At 39.4% G+C, this 17,144-nt stretch overlaps 1 protein-coding gene across 3 annotated transcripts in view; it reads right to left on the bottom strand.

Moving 5' to 3' along the window:
- The window catches only part of CHRM2 (cholinergic receptor muscarinic 2), a 154,360-nt gene that overhangs the window by 22,227 nt on the left and 114,989 nt on the right, over positions 1–17,144 (bottom strand). Inside the window, exon 3 of one of the 3 annotated variants that reach the window (XM_045052802.1) lies at positions 14,961–15,026. The exons of the other annotated variants lie outside the window; for them this stretch is intronic. The gene's annotated coding sequence lies outside the window, so the exon portion shown is untranslated. The remainder of the gene's footprint in view (positions 1–14,960; positions 15,027–17,144) is intronic. 3 annotated transcript variants of the gene reach the window in all.

Here is a 17,144-nt window from a genome sequence, read left to right as displayed (position 1 = left end):
GTGGCAGTGAGGACGTTCGACTCCAACGTCTCTCTCAGCTCTAAGAGCATTCTAGAATTCTAATTTTACTGTAATTCTCTTAGGATTCATATGATGCCGACTGAGAGGTCAGAGATGATCGTCACCGACTTCTGCCTTAGATCTATATATTCCTAAATACTGAAGTGTGTATACCTACAGAGTAAACTGTACTCTCTCTCTCTCTCTCTCTCTCTCCCTCTTGAATTTACACTACTGGGGCTTTGCTGTACTTGCTGAAGAGGCTTCTGCTTTGTGTCAGCTGGTTTGCTTTGTTACCAACACCACGTCCCCCACCCCCAATATCCTGGTACGTCTCAGCTTCCCTCTGTGACCCTTCATCCATGCAAGCTTGAAAATTAGATTCAAATTGCTATCTGTATTTTCATTTCACTCTCAATATTGCAAACGTACAAGCATGAACTAATTCTCTCAATCGAGCTCCATATTTACCTACCAACTCATTAAAAAGTGGCTTTAGCACCGGAGCAAGAGATCACGTATTGGAGCGGGAAAGCAATTTACTTGGCGAGTTCATTTGTGTATTCTCTCCAATGTCAGAGCAAAGGTTTGTCCTTGGGATAAGGGTGTTTTCTTGCCCCGTCTGGTCTCTGCGGCTGTCTGATTCCTCAATTAGCTGACACCTCTGTGCCGCTGATTTTATCCTGGACTTATTTAGTGGACAGACTAGAAATAGTCGTCCAGTGACTTGCATGCTGGTTTTATAGCATCGCTATAATCGCTGCCTAAGTAACCCTGCGAGGAGGCAGAAGGCAGAGAAGTGAAATGAGGCTCCCGGAGCGGGTGTGTTTGAGATACGCAACAATTTGCAAAGGGTAAGGAAGGGTATTGTGACAATTTTCATTGGAGGCCTGAAGTCTAAACAAAATTACAAAATCAAACAAGAATAAATTGGCTCTTGTATTATGTTCTGTGTTACAGAGCAGACTTCAGAGCCAGAGAATTCTGTGTGAAGTCTCAACTAAGAATGGTGTGTTTACCTTTTTCATTTCAAAAATATATGAGATTTATTTACGATAGGTTTTTGCTCTGCTGACACGGTTCCCTCTGCCCTTGGGCGTTAAAAATAAAATTTATTGTGAATTTTCTTTCTGATTTTCAAGCTAAAACATTAGGAAAGTAAACCAAAAGGAAAAAAAAAGAAAAAGAGGAGCGCCTGGGTGGCTCAGTTGGTTAAGCATCCGACTTCAGCTCAGGTCATGATCTCGCGGTCCGTGAGTTCAAGCCCCGTGTCAGGCTCTGTGCTGACAGCTCAGAGCCTGGAGCCTGCTTTGAATTCTGTGTCTTCCTCTCTCTCTGCCCCCTACTCTCTCTCTCAAAACTAAACATTAAAAAAATTTTTTTAAAAAAGATAATCATGGACATTTTTCTATGACATTACATAATTTTCTAATGTATCATTTTAAGGGGTATATTATGTTTAGTTTTGTAGCCATACTGTAATTTAATTAAATAATCCTCTATTTGTGACATATAAGTCATTGCCAATTTTCACTTTTTACTCTAGCATAGAATGGTGCAGTAAACTTCTTTGTACATCTTTTTTTTTTCCCTTTTATAGATCGCTATTGCATTCTTAGGATAAATTTCTAGGGGCGCCTGGATCAGTCAGTTAAGCACCCAACTTCATCTCAGGTCTTGATCTCGCAGTTTGTGAGTTCGAGCCCCGTGTCGGGGTCTGTGCTGGTGGCTCAGAGCCTGCAGCCGGCTTTGTATTCTGTGTCTCCCTCTCTCTCTGTACCCCTCCCCCACTCATGCTCTGTCTCTGTCTCTCAAAACTAAGTAAACATTAAGAAAAAAAATTTTTTTTAAGGGTAAATTTCTAAAAGTTGCATCATTGGCCAAAATGATATACACTTGCTGTTGTTGACAGTAAATTCCCACCAGCAATGAATCACTATGTTATTTTCCTATAGACATTAACAAAACTAAGAATTATCATTAAAAGCTATAGTAAATCAGCTCAGTAAAATATCCTGTTTGAAATGTCAGCTATCATTTTATTGATTTGTGAAGTTTTATATTTTTTATCTTATTGACCACTGGCATTTTTTGTTTGCACTTTTTTCAGGGAAATTTTCGGGTAAGTGTTGTATCTATTAAGATTTAACTTTAGGGCATCATAGTCAAACATTCACACTTTCCCCACTCCAAATAAGTAAATGTTGGAGATAATATCCTTTAACTATTTCACATATATTATACTTAAAACTATAATTTATGAGGCTGTATTTTCAATAAGGTATGAAGAGATTTAATATTGATTTTTTTCCAAGTAGTTTAAAAATCACTGCGGAAACATTTATTGAACAACTTACACCTTCTCCACAATTTGGAAAGATGATTTTATCATCTACTAAATATTTAAAATATCCTAAATCTATCTCTGGACCTTCCATTCTATTCCATCGTTTCGTCTGGTTTGTCCTGTACCAGCAACATTATTTTTTCTACTTTAATTGTATAATGTACTTAGAAATTCTAATTATAAATCCTATATATTTGTGTATTGTTTTTACTTATCTTTACTATATTTTCATGCTCTTTTAACATAAACATTAAAATATTTTGTAAACTCCTTTTCTTTACGGTATTTTTATTGGACTGTTATAAATTAATTGGTGAAGAGTTAACAACTGTCTAGGAGTAAGTCTTTGAACCAGGAATGTTTTTCATCCATTCTAGTTTTCTCCTTTGTCCCTCTATGATGTCTTGTAGTTCTCTGCAGATATATCTGACATGAAAATTTACAGACCTGTTTGTATATGTATGTTGCATAGATCTTGCTAAGACTGACCTTATTTTTAGTTGCACAATGAATGGGATTTTTGACACTATATTTCTGTGATGTATAAAAACGTATATAATTCATATAGTCTATGAATTATCGTCTTTGGATTTGGCCACCTCTCCATAATGTATATAGAGTATGTTTATGTGTGAAAGCTATTATTTTACATCTGGCCACTTTTTTTGTACACAGAATCCATATATTAATTACAAATTATGCTTATATATTCATAAAGTTCATATTATTACACAGCCTTCTCACCTATGAATAAGGGTTATCAGAAGAACTTGGTGACTATTATCTTGCCTCCATATTTATTCTGTGTAGAGTTGAAAGTTTTCCAAAAAAAAAAAAAGAAAAAAAGAATATAGCAAATAAATCTGCACAGTCCTTCCTGATTAAATCAACCATCTCCCTCTATAATCAGTCCCACTCATAAGTTAGTTTTTATCCAAAAAATGTAAGATACTTATAAATTAAAAAAATTCATATATGAAATACTTAATACATTTGCTATAATCACACATACCTTGAAAAATAATCTAATAATGATGACAATTATTTGAGTAAAGACAATAAAGCTAAGTATGTCTCATAGTTGGAAAGGAGCAGAAGGTACTGTGGGAAGTGACTACAGTCTAACGCAATAAATACCTCTGTTTTAAATAAGGAATTGATGTGGTTTGTTGTGCAGACTAGAAAGGTTGAAATGGTTATTTTTTAAGCCAAAGAAATAACATTGATTAGCCTGCAATGCAAGAACACGTTGCAAATAACTTTCATACGGAATGAGCACTAAACGTCAGTAAACACAGGCACAATATTCACATAGGCTATGAATTATAGTCTTTGCACCTGGCCACCTCTCCAGAATGTATAGAGAGCATGTTTATATGTGAAAGCTGTTACTTTACATCTGGCCACTTTCTATGTACAAAGAATGCTTACATTATTGACTCTTTGAATCACCACTGATGTCTGAGCTCTGACACTTTTGACTGTAAAAATGACAGGTTTATTTTTGTCTTAGAATGTCCCTTCATTCTCCCCAAGGTCTGTCACTCTGTGATGGGGAGGTCAGCGAAGGGGTTGGAGCCCAGCAGCAGGTACACTCAGAGAGGCAGAGAGAGCGTTTAGAATAGCAAGGTCCCGATTTCACCTTTCATTATTGAGTCTTCTGCGATTACATGTCATTGCAACAATCCCAGCGGCATGCAGCCTTTAAACAAAGCTGTGGCAATGTCCTCACACCCGGTTTTTAGCATTGAGTCTGTGAGCTCACTTAACTGAATTTTTCACTTTTCGGTTGGCGGCTGTGATTTCTATGTGGACTGATTTTTGTGAGTGCTTTCTTCTTGAGGAAAAAGAGAATCAGGTGTGAAAACATTCAGGGTCTTTTTTCCCCCTCAGGGTACTTATTCCCTCTGCTTACTTGTTCCCTATCATAGAACTTTGGCAGAAGTGTTCTGTGTGTGTGTGTGTGTGTGTGTGTGTGTGTGTGTGTGTGTGTGTGAAAATACAGTTTTAACTTGCTCTATCAGTAAAAACACCAATGGACTGGGCTCACTATAAGTTCATCAGTATCTATCAAAACTGTGATGATAAATTTTATACGTCAACTTGGTTAGGCGATAGTACCCACTTATTTAACCAAATATGAATCTAGATGTTTGCCACAAAGGTTGTCTGTAGATGTGGTTAACATCTACAGTTAGTTGAATTTCAGTAAAGAAGACCGCTCTCAATAATTCAGGTGGGCCTCATCTAATCAGCTGATGCCTTAAGAGCAATAACTGAGATTTCCCAAAGAAGAAATTTTGCCTCAAAATGGCAGCAACTCCCTAAATTCTGTGAGATCTGAAACCATAAAAATCCTAGAAGAGAGCACAGGCAGTAACTTCTCTGATATCGGCCAGAGCAACATTTTTCTAGATAGGTCTCCTGAGGCAAGGGAAACAAAAGCAAAAATAAACTACTGGGACTACATCAAAATCAAAAGCTTCTGCACAGTGAAGGAAACAATCAACAAAACTAAAAGGCAACCTAGTGAATGGGAGAATCTGCAAATAACATTATCTGATAAAGGGTTAGCATCCAAAATACATAAAGAACTTTCACAACTCAACACCCCAAAAACAAGTAGGCCAATTAAAAAATGGGCAGAAGACATGAACCGACTTTTCTCCAAAGAAGTCATACAGAGGGCCAACAGACACATCAAAAGATGCTCAACATCACTGATCATCAGGGAAATGCAAACCAAAACTACAATGAGATACCAAAACTCACACCTGTCAGAATGGTTAAATCAAGAACACAAGAGACAATATGTGTTGGTGAGGATATGGAGAAAAAGGAACCCTCATTCACTGTTAGTGGGAATGCAACTGGTGCAGTCACTGTGGAAAACAGTATGGAAGTTCCTCAAAAAGTTAAAAATAGAATCACCCTACGATCCAGCAATGACACTACTGGGTATGTACCCAAAGAATACAAAGACCCTAATCCAAAGGATACGTGCACCCTGATGTTTATGGCAGCATTATTTATAATAGCCAAGATATGGAAGCTGCCCGTTGATTGATGAATGGATAAAGAAAACGTGATATCTATCTATCTATCTATCTATCTATCTATCTATCTATCTATCTCCAAAGGGTAGAATATATGTAACCCAAAAGGACCATAATTTTGAGTTTATGAAAGTAAACCATTATGATTTAATGAAAGTTGAGGCATAAAATACCTCAGGCCACAACAGCAGAGGCCTGGGTGACTTTGGAAGAATTCTTCCTATTTTTGTAAAATGCGTTCTTAACTGCGCAGCCACACAAACTGATGGTTAGCAGAGAGGAGGTCAGTGGAGGGATGGGTTAGATAGGTGATGGGGACTAAGGAGTGTACTTGTCTTTTTTTTCTTTAATGTTTATTTATTATTGAGAGGCAGCGAGAGACAGAGCATGAACATGGGGGGAGGGGCAGAGAGAGAGGGAAACATAGAATCGGAAGCAGGCTCCAGGCTCCGAGCTGTCAGCACAGAGCCCGATGCGGGGCTCGAACTCACAAACCGTGAGATCATGACCTGAGCTGAAGCCGGACGCTTAACCGACTGAGCCACCCAGGCGCCCCAGGAGTGTACTTGTCTTGATGAGCACTGGGTGATGCAGGGAAGTGCTGAATCACTATATCATACACCCAAAACTGATATATCACTGTATGTTAACTGACTGGAATTAAAACAAAAACTAAAAAAAAACCAAACCAAACCAAAGCAAAACAAAACTGTAACAGCTCCCGTCTGAGTCTTCAGCCTGCTGACCTGCTCTATAGATTTCGGACTTGCTGGTCCCATAATCACATGGGCCAATTCTTTCAAATGAACTTAAATAGATAAACAGATTGACAGATGAAGATAAACATTACATCCTTGGTATCTGCGGCAGTTCTATTCTACGAAGTCCACACAAACGCGAAATTTGTAAATACTGACACACTACTCCTAGAGGAAATACAGGGTTAAGTTCCTATAAGCCTCCGGTCACAACATTTTTGTCAATTAGTCCATACATAACCATGTTTTACGCGTGTGTGTGTTTCTGTCTAAAGCCATCTTATTTAACATACATTGTTGATTTGCCACCATTGAATTCACAGCCGACAGCACTGTATTCATGCCTGAATGACGCCCGCTCAACACACATATTTTCTCCATATGGCACATCACAGCTTTCTGTGCTTATAAATATTAGACAGAAATTCAACATGATGCTTGAGGATCACTTTAAACAGCAGAATGGCTTTCAGAAAGCACAACAAAGTGAAACACGTGGCACTAAATGGACCACAAAAAGGACACAAGAAGACAGAGCATCACCTCCTTTGACCTCAGCTGGGAACATGTATGGCAGGCGACTCAAATTTTCACTGTCTTATGCATGTCTGGAAATGACCACGAAAACATCACAAGTGTTGATTTGAGGGTCACCATTAAACTTTAGCAAGTATGTGAATTCACATATATGGAATCCACACATAATGTATATCAACTGTATACACATATCCACACATCCTCCTGGTTATGTTTTTCTGGAGAACCCTGACTGATACAATGACCGTATCAATACAACCCCCAAGAAGGGACACTTCTATTTATTAATTATGAATAATTGAGTCAGCATAGAAAAATGAAACTAAAGCCTCATGAAAAATATCAACATCATGCCCCATTTAACAGTAGAGCTTATTAGAATTAATTCGATCATTACAAATGTGTACCTGCATTAAGGCAATACAGAAAGAGATTGAGCCTGTGTTTATTACACTTCAACCTCTCATTTGCGGAAAAGATTTCAAGTTATTTGTTAGATATAAGTCCAAAGTCTTGGTTGTCAGCTTGCATTGACCACTGAGATTACAGAACCCACTCGAACTGGTTTGTGCCTGCGGATACTACACATGCAGATGAACTGATTTGTGTTGTCTCTTTCATTCCTTTGACCTGTTGTCAACTATGAGCACTGCATGGAAATATTCGCTGAAAGTCTTCTGTGCTTTATATGTGTGGCCTCACATGTATTATTATTACTATACATCAATTAGAATTTAAACATATATGTGTTGCTGTATATCTGTGATCTACAACTTTTTTAGCCAGAAATACAACTTTTTAAATGAGATTTTGCAGTGTCAGTCTTACTCTCTTCCTTATTCCCTCCTACCTGTCTCTTTCTTACAAATAGGATAGCCTCTGGCACATGTTTATCTAGCCTCCTCTGCCCCCACAATCCCTCCTTTTTTGGGACTGAAATAAAGTTTGATGCTTCAGTAGTCAACAGTTAAGGAGCAAGAGCCTACGAACCAACTGGAATAGAGGTTTGTTTTTCAACAGCACCAAATGGAACAGAGGTTTGTTTTTCAACAGCGGGAAGAATGTCCCAGTTCAGAACATTCTGACATATTAAGTGAGGTGCTGAAAGTAGTGTTTAGACTCTCTTTCTGATAAGTTTAATCAACCGGATTTGGGATCGCAGCTCTATCTTAACAAATATCTTGTCTCTGGTTGGTGGTTGGTCTCTTTAGGCTGAAGTTAATAAAATATCCTAACGTGACAACCTAGATTGATTGCTATGTTTAAAATCATAATAGCACCTGACGTTCAATTTGACCTGATAAATCTATCTTTCCAAGCATTATTGTGACTTCATAGCAATGTAAAGTTGTGTCGATAAAATGTTCTTATCTTAGCAACCATAGTTTGCCTTCGTGAGACAGTGTATTTGATAAGTTCCCCTCACACGACATCGCTGAAAAGGATTATGCACATAACTTTATCAGGTAGACATAGCAGAGGAAGAGTTTCCATCAGAGAAAAAGAAAACCAGGAGAAGACTGTAAATCTGTATAAATGTGTTCGATGTACTGCATTCCTCCAGACCTCTTGATGGTAGCTACAGAAAGCTAACCTAAGCCTGGCAATGTTCTGAAATGGAATAATTATAGTCCCCATCTCACCAATTTGCTGTAAAAACTAAATATGATCACGATAATGTGGAAGGGAGCAGTCTGAGCAAATTTAGAGAGGAAGAAATTGCAGTGCATCTAAGTTCAGTGGTGCTGGGAGTGCAAGATTGAGTCTGGGAGAGGTCAAAGGAGGTAGCTGAGAGTCAGAAAGAAGTTGACCTATGGAGCACTCACGTGCCCTGCTGAAGAGACTCAGACTTTATGCTATAGAGGGTGGTGACCTGATGAGAGGGTCCAAATAAAAGGCAGCCCAACGAATAAATGTGTATTTTAAGTAGATCTACGAGGCCACTGTGCAGGGGCTGGATTTGAAGAGACATGACCAGGAGCAGGGAGGCCAGTACCAGAATCACAGCAATGATCCACAGCAAAGAACAGACCCAGGGAAGGAAGTGTAGGGCCAGAAAAGAGATGATGGGCTTTAAAATGTGTGATTGAAATGAGGGAGGAAGAGAAGGGGGTGGTCAGAGATAACGTACGCATTTCTATCATTAGTGTGAACTCAAACAAGCAGAGGGACTTGAACTCCATACAAAAGGCTAATGAGACCACAGTGAGTATCACTGATGTGCATTTTTAGCATTGAGCCTGCAGGACACAACAGATTTTATTCTCATTAAGTAAACTGCTTCTCAATTAAGCATCTGGCTTTGTAAAGGTTTGCATTTACCATGTATCACACAGAGAAAAAGTCCTTAGAGCCTCATGACCTAAAATTTGAATTCCCTTTTGGTCACTAATCATTGTGTGACCTTGAATAAATCAACTAATTTAACCTTAATTTCTTTAAATATTAAATGGTAATAAAAAAGAGGAGATATATGAAGGCAAGATGCAGAAAGCAAAAGCGATAAAAGTAAATATTCTTGAGTCCTTAATAATTAATTTACTCCAGCGTGGACTTACCCCTAACACGTATAGAAATAAATCGGTAAAACAGGGGGTCAATAGAGCACTGTGGTCAAGAGAATGAGGTCTCAGATCAGACCAATGAGGACAAGATCTTGGCTCAATCATATCCTAACTGTGTGACTTCCTCTGTTACACAATCTCTCCATGTCTTAATTTTCATTTTTACATAATGGGAAGAATGGCACAAGTTCCTAGGTCTGATAGGAAGACTATGTGAAATGATAAATGTAAAGTGTTTTGAATATTTCCTAAAACCTAATATGCACTGAATAGGTATTCTTTGTTATTATGAATACATCAATTTATGTCTCTTTATAATATGTGTATATACAGACACTTATTTGGTCAGACCACATGAAGTTGCCAATATGCAGCCATTTTGAAAGACAAAAATGGTGCTGACTTTTAGTTCAGTATCTATCTATCTATAGATATACATATCTATGTATATCTATATATATATATATATATGATATTCTATAACAATATTCAATCTTACATGTATACATAAATGTATATTTATTTTAGTTACTTTATTGCTTCTTTTTTTGCACATCTTCTCAAGGAAACAATGGCTTTAGGATAGATTGGAATTAATTTGTCACTAAATTATGTGTGCCTACTCTGTTACAATTGTAAGTGAAGCAGAAAAGAGTGTGGGCTGAGGTGGACCGTACCCCTGGACTCTAAGTCGGACCTGTGTAACCCCTGGACATGTTATTTAAGCTCCCCAGGCCTCAGTTACCTTCTCTACAAGATGCAGAAATTATACAATTAAGTATTAAATGAGATAATGCATACAGAGTACAGAGGCCAGAGGCCAAGCAGATAATGAGTACTCAAAAAATGATAGCTGTTAGTACACAAATTGCTGATTATTCACTGAAATTCCATTTTCTACTGAAAATGTCATGCAACCTACCTCCTTGCCTTCCCTGCCCTCCACTCTCCTCCCCTGACCTCTTCTTCCTCTGCTTCCCTCTTCTTTCCCTTTCCTTTATTTTCCTTTCTTAAAATTTTTTAAAGTTTATTTATTTATTTATTTTGAGACAGAGAGAGAGAGAGAGAGAGAGAGAGAGGGAGAGAATGAGCAGGGGAGGGGCAGAGAGAGAGGGAGAGAGAGAACCCCAAGCAGGCTTGACGTGGGGCTCAATCCCACAAACTGGGAGATCATGACCTGAGCTGAAATCAAGAGTTAGACACTTAACCAACTGAGCCACCCAGGCACCCCAAATTTTCCTTCCTTTTAAATGATAAACCTATAACTGACTACATCTGAGTTTTTCTGGATCTATCCATCTCTCTATAGATCTATATAAACCTGTATCTATAAATCTATAATATCTATAATCTACCTATCCATCTGGACCTTTCCCAGAATATAGCACATTATGTTTTGATTTTTTTTTGAGTTTTCAGGGTGATGAGAAATCTGTGAATTTATTTTTGGGGGTATGATTTATATACACAATATTTCTTGTCATTCTAGAAGGGGAAAATAATACTGATCCAATTGTAATCTATGCGCCCTATTGTCCCCTCATTTGCTTGTAAAAAATGTAACGAAATGTTGGAACTTTTGAGATCAATCAAGAGTGTTATACACAGTCCCTGTAAGAAACAGTTGACTGAAGCCTGAATGTGCTTAAGAGTATGGCCCCAAAGAGGACAATTTGATTATGGCTAAAAAAGGAGGAATGCAAATTCAAGAGGCCAATCTTCTGGAAATGGTCATCAGTAGCCCTAACTGATGCATTCATGCCTATGTACAGTTTATCCAACTGCCCTGCCTCAGTCCATGAGCACAGCTGTGGTCAAAGTGAAGTGCAGTGGCAAATGCACTCACTTAAGAATCTTGGAGATTTTGTGTTTTCAGCTGCTAGGACCATGCTAGGTGAACACTGGGTGTGCAATAAACGGTGCTGAGGTAATCAAATGACTAGGAAGGACACTGGGCACAGCTTTAAGAGACGTTTTCTCCAGACCCATCTTCTGACCTCTCAGTGGCAAAGTGGAAGGTGTGGATGGAGATGTGTCTGAGGAAGTGTCTGAAGCAACAGAGGGAACCTCTGAATGGTTGTCTAAGGCAAAGGAAGGATGTTTTGAATGTGGGATGTCACTGTTCTTTTTTTAAAGTTTATTTATTTATTTTGAGAGGGAGGGAGCACGAGGAGGGGAGGGGCAGAGAGAATCCCAAGGAGGCTCCATGCTGTCAGTGCACAGCCCAATGCAGGACTCAAACTCATGAACTGTGAGATCATGACCTGAGCCGAAATCAAGAGGCAGATGCTTAACTGACTGAGCCACCCAGGTGCCCCTGAATGTGGGCTGTGGCTGTTCTAACACAGTCCTGATACTGCTCTGAAGCAGGGCAGGAAAGGAGTTGTGAACGTGGACTTCAGGAAAAGGAGCACAGGAGACAGGAGGCAAAGAAAAAGAAAGAGAAATAAAAAAAAGAAAGAACACCTGAAGGCAATTAGAAACTGCATCTAAGGCACTGAAGGTGCATTTTCATAAGTAGAAGAGAAAACCACCCTTGTTTGGTTTGTTCTGGTTTTGCCTGTTTGTTTTGGTTTTGCTCAGTACAAGGGTGGGAGATATTTTTGCATTGGATTACAGGTAGAATTTAAGTTAATGAAAGGGTGAATATCCTAATGAATATCCCGAATCCAATACAGAATTAGTATAGTTCATACATAACCAGAGTGATTTTGAACAACATAAAACCTCCACTCACCCTACAATTTCAAGGGTCCCTGCAAGGGAACCATTAAGGGAAGCCCAGACAATGTATTATAAGGTGCTCCTGACTGAACCTGATCAAGAACAGAGCTGCCCAGGGGTTGAGGAAAGCATTAGTGACATTTTCTTAGCTGAATATCTCTGGGCATTCAGACCAAATTTTTAACAAGATATGCATGGTCAAAATTATGATCAGGCAGATCATGGGAGGGCAAATACAGCTAATCCAAATGGGCCAAAGACAAATGAACTAACAAGTTGAGAAGGAAGGAGATCTGTGTCTGGCAGGCAGCAAAAGCAGGTTACCATGAATTGAACTCACCTGTCATCATGATCTTGTGGAATTGGTATATGTTCTCTGCTTTTCTTTGCTCTTAAGTTGGGAGTGAGAGCTTAGAGGTTAGAATATGTTGATAATAGGACCGAGTCCATATGCATGTTGCTTAGACTTTTTGGAGAATGAATCACAGAGGAGGAAAGTATCCGTATAAATAACCCAGGCTTCGGAGAGAAAAAAATGGAGTAACTGGAGAAGTGAAAAAGGTAGGCTATTTCATACTTAAAAAAAAAAAAAATCTCCCAAGTAAGAAAGCACTTTGGTATTTCCACAGACGTGGATTCAACTTAAAAAATAGTCATGGGGTTGGTTCAGGGCTCCTCTCCACTTCTATCACTGCCTAAATGAGTCATAAATCAGTTGACTGTATTTTCATCTATTTCTGGAATGGCAAAGGGATGAGCTACTTGAAGTGGTTATTGAGGATCCATCCATTTATATCAAAGAGAAAAAATATGAGATCCACCAGATCCCCTCCCAACCCTTTGTGCTATGGAAAAGCTATTCGATTTTGCTGGCCTCCCTCATCAGTTAAAAATGACCTCAGTGCAAAAGCTGGTCTTTGCCAAATGAATATGGAAAATATTGACGTAACCGCACGTTTTTCATCCAAAGTGAGCCGCAGAGCAATTGAGTTCCCTGTAACTCAGCAAATCTACCTTACCATTGGTCCTTGCCAGAGAACTTAAGAAAATGCTCACATTACAATATGTCCTGAGCATAAAGATAAATTTAGGCTCCAGGGAAGTGTCTCTAAGATGCCCACCTAGCTTCTTCCTTGGAATCATTCTTGAAAGACTGAAATGCAATCCCGTCTTAAGTTGATACCAACTTCGTTGGTTTCTCTGGCGTCATGATTCAGGATTCTTGCAGATACCAGAGGTGCCTTTCAAACATAATTATAGCAATATCTAAAATCCTAGTGACTGGTCAAAAAATAATATGGTTGGAATGTGCATGTTCGGACATCTGCAGATTTTCAACTCAACACTAGGTGTTAAAAATTTGGAATCCGGTTTCTAACCCCTGACCATGATGCTAAGCAGGTAGTTACAAAGTTTGTCCTACAGAATACAAGTTCCGCGATTTGCTAAGGAATATTCTGCGCAACAAACCATTTCCCTGTCAAGTTGGGAAAAGTTGCATCCTCCACTCTTCTTTTGGTGAGTCCCTATTTACACTGGTGTATTAAAAACGCTGCAGTAAAGAAGCCATTAATTTAGATTATTTCAGTATTTCTCAAAATCATTTCACCAGAGAACATTTCGGCTCATAGGATACATATTAACATCTTATTAAAAATATGCCACAGACCACAGTTTGGGAACACTTGCTAACGGAATCAAGAAATCGATGGGATGTTCAAATTAGAATAAGTGAAGTTTCCTGGACATCCCAGTAATTCTTGTACCTCCTTACATTTGTACATACTGTTCCTTCTCCCAGAATGACAGTCTATCATTAGGAATCCACCTGCCCCCCTCCCCCAGCCCCGTCCCTATGCTGGGTGAGATCTTTCAAGTCCCAGCTTAAAAGCAACTTCCTATGGGGAGCCTTTCCTGATACTTCGACACTGCGTGGGGTGTCTCTCTTCTGATATTTCTTAACACTGTGAACTAGCTCCACATTAGCATTTAACAAGCCTTCTTACTTTTTTTTTTTATTTGAAGGGATTGGCTGCACTTTTTCCCGATTGTAAACCGTAGTGCCTCTCCTAAGAGCCTGTATGCGGAATTGATAAATAAATATTTGGGAAACAGAGGAGTAGGAAAAACAAAAACTGTTTCAGGGAAGCAGATCCTCAGAGACATTGAACGGATCAGGAGGAGACACAGTAAGATCCCAGAGAGGTTGAGGGAATCAGAGGAAACCACAGCTTCCCTTTACCATTAGAAATTTATCCCAGAGAGAATGGCTACCAGGTAACCACTAAAATGATGGAATTGGTTCTAGGGGACATTAAACTCTTGTTCATGTGGACAAGACAGCCCCGGGCATAATTTATTCACAAGTTCCTTACTAATCTGCTTTAGAGGGAAGCCATGTGGAGAGCTTCTCTTGGATTCCAAAGCAAACAGATGTTCTGTCTCCCACAATGATGCTGAGCTACTTATATTTTTCCCCCCTCGGAGCCAATAGTAGTACATAGTACAATAGGAATTTTATGCATTTTCATGGAAAAGCAACTACACCATTTACATAGTCAATAGACTGCAACATTTCTAGAAACAAAGCTCTATGAATGGAATTGCGGAAGTGATGTCCTTGAGGGAAGATGCTATCGCTCTGGGCTTCAGTTAGAGAATTAGGGGCATTGTTCCAGGATCCAAGTGGATGCAGGGCTGGTGGTGAGATCCATCTCTGCAACCCGGCTGAAGGGTTTCTCCCTTCAAACAAGCTTCAGTTTGACTTGAATAAAGCACGGTTTGCTCTGAGTAAAGGTAAGACTAAAGGCTCACATATGGACCTCCTCTGTAGCCACTAAAGCTCAGTGCCTCACCACCTCAGGACTGATGTACGATCATACAGGCTCCTAAGGGGTCTCTCAGCTTCCGCTTTCCCCTTCATTCTGTCTTACAAATAACACACTCGCCGCCAGACTGTGCCTGGTTCACAGACCTGCTCTCTCACGTGCTACTTGTGGCATTTGTGCAGGTTCCCTGGCCGTTTTCTCAGGTCACAAATCTGGAAAATAGGGACGATGATAAGATCATCTACATCATCGGGCATGACGATCAAGATTCAATTAGTTATTAAGTGTCTGGCATGCATAACAATAAGCAGTCACTAAATGCCAGCTATAATTAATTTCATTAGTATTTAAAAAAAAATTTTTAACGTTTATTTTTGAGACAGAGAGAGAGAGCATGAACAGGGGAGGGGCAGAGAGAGAGGGAGACACAGAATCTGAAGCAGGCTCCAGGCTCTGAGCCGTCAGCACAGAGCCCGAGGCGGGGCTCGAATCCACGGACCGTGAGATCATGACCCGAGCCGAAGTCAGACGCTTAACTGATTAAGCCACCTAGGTGCTCCTAAATATTACATGTTTAAAAGGCAGGACTCTCAGCTAATAGAAACTGATCTCTTTTTTTTTTTTTAATTTTTTTAACGTTTATTTATTTTTGAGACAGAGAGAGACAGAGCATGAATGGGGGAGGGGCAGAGAGAGAGGGAGACACAGAATCTGAAACAGGCTCCAGGCTCTGAGCCATCAGCACAGAGCCTGATGCAGAACTCGAACCCATGGACTGCAAGATCATGACCTGAGCCGAAGTCGGACGCTTAACCGACTGAGCCACCCAGGCGCCCCTCAATAGTATTAATAATGTTAATAGTGTATCAGTCACAAAGCAGTAATGCCACTCACTCCTCCTACTGAAAACCTTTTAGGATCTTCCCACGTCCAAACTCCTACCATTAAAAATACCCAACTCATGTAATACCTTACATCCTACTCGTCCTTGATACTCAGTCTAAAGTTCGGCCTGAAGATCTCCTATGTATACCCCAAACCATACTTAGCTCTTAGCCCAACCTTGAGATCGTTGTACTTAATGGTTCCCTTTTTGTAATACAACCTTTCTTCTTTTTAACTAGTGGATTTCTAACTTTCCTTCAGGGTCTTTTCCAATGGGACTTCCCTGGAAAGATCATTCTCCTGTCTCTTTGGTCACGATACTGCATCTTGTGAAACAAACAAGACGACACTGAGTCACGCAACCACACACACGTGCGTGCGCTCACACACCCAGGTACTGATGTACATTTCACACAGACGTATCTCAACACATCCATCTCGAAACTATGAACAAGGACACCATTAACCTTGAGAATATTAGAACTTCCTGATCTGCCCACGGTATTGTTGGAAAAGATGATACACAACCCGCTCTATTTTCTTGTTCTGTTCTGTCAGTTGGCTCTTGTGTTACGGGCACTAATTTTACGTGCTTTTTTTCCCAAACACCACACCAACTGACAAAAATGAAGCCTAAGGAAGAGATAAAATAAATGGAAATATTACAGCACTCCTAGTAAAGCAGAAAATATCTCTCCTCTGTTATTATAGGCCTTGTTTGAAAAGTGAAAAATGACATTTTAATATTTGAGAATGCTGCTGATTATTTTATTGTTAGACTTGATTTTGTTTTATTGGGGCACTCTACATTAATTTTTCCCAACCTAAAAAGTGAAATCTTACTCTCTGACTCCTCCCCCATCTTCTCTGAAAATAATTACTAATTAGCTCCTTTCTTTTTTCTTCCCTCCTCTGTCCTTCCCTACCGGGATCTGTGATAGAGAATTTATGTATCTTTCCAGTTAGACGTAGAATTTTATTTGGGAAAGGGTTGTGGGCCATTTACCCGACTTTTTCAGAGTAAGGGGAAGAGGGTTTCTTCTATGGGAGTCAAGTGACCCTCCAGAACACAAGTCAGAAACAAGACAGCGAGTTCTAAGTCACTTAGGAAAATTATTTTCCTTACAGAGTGCTGCATGTACTACTTTCTGATATCTCAGCTTACATCCTGACACCTTCTACAAGGAGTCGTCTTCAAATACTGCTCACTCCTATGAGCTTTAAAGAACTTATTTCTGAAGCTACATAGTTTAGCAACTAATTATACATTGTCTTGCATTGTTCAGTCCCGTATTATAAGCCAGAAACCTGGAAATCATCCTTAAATCTTCCCACATTAAAAACAAAAATTAACTCCTTAAGATACTAGGTCTTTTATGCCCTGTGTATTAGTCACCACCCCTGCATTATCACCACCACTACATTAGCTCAGAGTCTCATCATCA

This window comes from Felis catus, chromosome A2 (genome assembly GCF_018350175.1).
Source record: "Felis catus isolate Fca126 chromosome A2, F.catus_Fca126_mat1.0, whole genome shotgun sequence".
In the NCBI taxonomy this organism is placed as follows: domain Eukaryota; kingdom Metazoa; phylum Chordata; class Mammalia; order Carnivora; family Felidae; genus Felis; species Felis catus.
Note: the sequence above shows the minus strand (reverse complement) of the source record. Positions and strands in the feature narration are given on the sequence as shown.